We start from the raw sequence: 2,754 nt of genomic DNA on the forward strand, positions 1-2,754 counted from the left end.
CTTAGATTAGGTATTTTTTTTTCAGAGCTCTTAAGAATGAATTCTAGTGTTTCAAGGTGATGTTCTTATCATCACCAAAGCTGATTGATCTTCATCAATTTAGCTCTTGAATGCAATGTCCTGCTGAAGCTTGGCCGGCCATGTCTAATTTCTTTAGACTAAAGCTTTAGACTAACATTGCATGATTCCTGGAATTCTCATTAAGAATTTTGATACCTTTATTCTCTTTTTCTACATAATTTTCGAAAAATCCAAAAAAATTATAAAATCATAAAATCCAAAAATATTTCTTTTTTGAGTCTAGAGTCTCATCTTAAGTTTAGTGTCAATTGCATGCTTCTGTTCTTATTGCATTCATGCATGTGTCCTCATTGATCTTCAAGTTGTTCTTGATGATTTCCTTGTTCTGATCTTTGAATTCTATTGACTTGAGTGTTTTGTGTGTCTCATATGCATTTTCGTTTTGTTAGTGTCAGTAGTATACAAACTGCTAAGTTTGGTGTCTTGCATGCATTGTCATTTGATTCTTGTTGCATTTTGGTTTGTCCTTATTATTAAAAATCCAAAAATATTTTTAATTTGTGTCTTTTCAAGTCAATAATACAGAGAATTGAAGATTCAGAACATACAGCAGAGGAATTGCACAGAAAAAGCTGGGCGTTCAAAACGCCCAGTGAAGAAGGACAGACTGGCGTTTAAACGCCAGCCAGGGTACCTGGTTGGGCGTTTAACGCCCAAAAGGGTAGCATTTTGGGCGTTAAACGCCAGAATGTATACCATTCTGGGCGTTTAACGCCAGGATGGCTAGGGGAGGAAGATTTTGTTTTCAAATCAGATTTTTTCTAAGTTTTCAAAATCTTTTCAAAATCAAATCTTTTTCAAATCAATTTTCAATCAAATCTTTTCCAAAATCAATTTCTTTCCTTTTTCAAAAATACTTATTAACAATTAATGATTTGATTGAACATTTTTTGCCTTTTCTGTTGAGGAAGGTTTTATGTTTGATTCATATCTTTTCTTGTTAGGCAAGTCATTAATTTTTAAAATCATATCTTTTCAAATTGTTTTCAAATCATATCTTTTAAAATTGTTTTCAAATCATATCTTCTCAATCACATCTTTTTAAAACCAATCATATCTTCTTAACCACATCTTTTTCAAAATAGTTTTCAATCAAATCTTTTTGATTTCTAATTTCAAAATCTTTTTCAAAAATCACTTGATTTCTTTTCCATTTCCATTTTCATTTTCGAAAATTAAGTGATGTTTTTCAAAAATGTTTTCAAATTTCCCACTTAATTTTCGAAAATCACTTCCCTCCTTCTCACATCCTTCAATTTATGGACTAACACTATCCCTTAAGGCAAAATTCGAACTCTATCTTCTTTGTTAAGTTCGAATTTTCCACTTCTGTCTTCTACTCTTCTTTTCCTCTGACACCTAAAGGAATCTCTATACTGTGACATAGAGGATTCCATATTTTCTTGTTTCCTTCTCTATCTTATGAGCAGGAGCAAGGACAAAGGCATTCTTGTTGAGGTTGATCCTGAACCTGAAAGGACCTTGAAGAGAAAGCTAAGAGAAGCCAAAGCACAACTCTCTTTAGAGCACCTGACCGAATTCTTCAAGGAAGAAGAACACATGGCAGCCGAAAACAACAACAATACCAACAATGCAAGGAAGGTGCTGGGTGACTTTACTGCACCTACTCCCGACTTCTATGGGAGAAGCATCTCTATCCCTGCCATTGGAGCAAACAACTTTGAGCTTAAGCCTCAATTAGTTTCTCTAATGCAACAGAATTGCAAGTTCCATGGACTTCCAATGGAAGATCCTCATCAGTTTTTAGCTGAGTTCTTGCAAATCTGTGACACAGTCAAGACTAATGGGGTTGACCCTGAGGTCTACAGACTGATGCTATTCCCTTTTGCTGTAAGAGACAGAGCTAGGACATGGTTGGACTCTCAACCTAAAGAAAGCCTGGACTCTTGGGAAAAGCTAGTCAATGCCTTCTTGGCAAAGTTCTTTCCACCTCAAAAATTGAGTAAGCTTAGAGTGGAAGTCCAAACCTTCAGACAGAAGGAAGGAGAATCCCTCTATGAAGCTTGGGAAAGATACAAACAATTGATCAGAAAGTGTCCCACTGATATGCTTTCTGAATGGAGCATCATAGGTATTTTCTATGATGGTCTCTCTGAACTGTCCAAGATGTCTTTGGATAGCTCTTCTGGAGGATCTCTTCATTTGAAGAAGACGCCTACTGAAGCTCAAGAACTGATTGAAATGGTTGCAAATAACCAATTCATGTACACTTCTGAAAGGAATCCTGTGAACAATGGGACTAGTCAGAAGAAAGGAGTTCTTGAGATTGACACTCTGAATGCCATATTGGCTCAGAATAAAATATTGACTCAACAAGTCAATATGATTTCTCAAAGTCTGTCTGGGATGCAAAATGCACCAAGCAGTACTAAGGAAGCTTCATCTGAGGAAGAAGCTTATGATCCTGAGAACCCTTCAATAGAAGAGGTGAATTACATGGGAGAACCCTATGGAAACACCTACATTCCTTCATGGAAAAATCATCCAAATCTTTCATGGAAGGATCAACAGAGACCTCAACAAGGTTTCAACAATAATAATGGTGGAAGAAACAGGTTTAGCAATAGCAAGCCTTTTCCATCATCTTCTCAGCAACAGACAGAGAGTTCTAAGCAGAATACCTCTGACTTAGCAACTATGGTCTCTGATCTG

General features: G+C 36.2%; 1 non-coding gene across 1 annotated transcript; it reads right to left on the reverse strand.

Annotated features, from left to right (window-relative positions):
- Window positions 1-2,046: 2,046 nt before the first annotated feature.
- On the reverse strand, window positions 2,047-2,154 carry LOC112718977 (small nucleolar RNA R71). The gene has a single exon (XR_003161302.1). It is a non-coding gene; the product is annotated as a small nucleolar RNA R71 (small nucleolar RNA).
- Between the last annotated feature and the right edge of the window lie 600 nt (window positions 2,155-2,754).

Source organism: Arachis hypogaea, chromosome 10 (genome assembly GCF_003086295.3).
Source record: "Arachis hypogaea cultivar Tifrunner chromosome 10, arahy.Tifrunner.gnm2.J5K5, whole genome shotgun sequence".
NCBI lineage: Eukaryota > Viridiplantae > Streptophyta > Magnoliopsida > Fabales > Fabaceae > Arachis > Arachis hypogaea.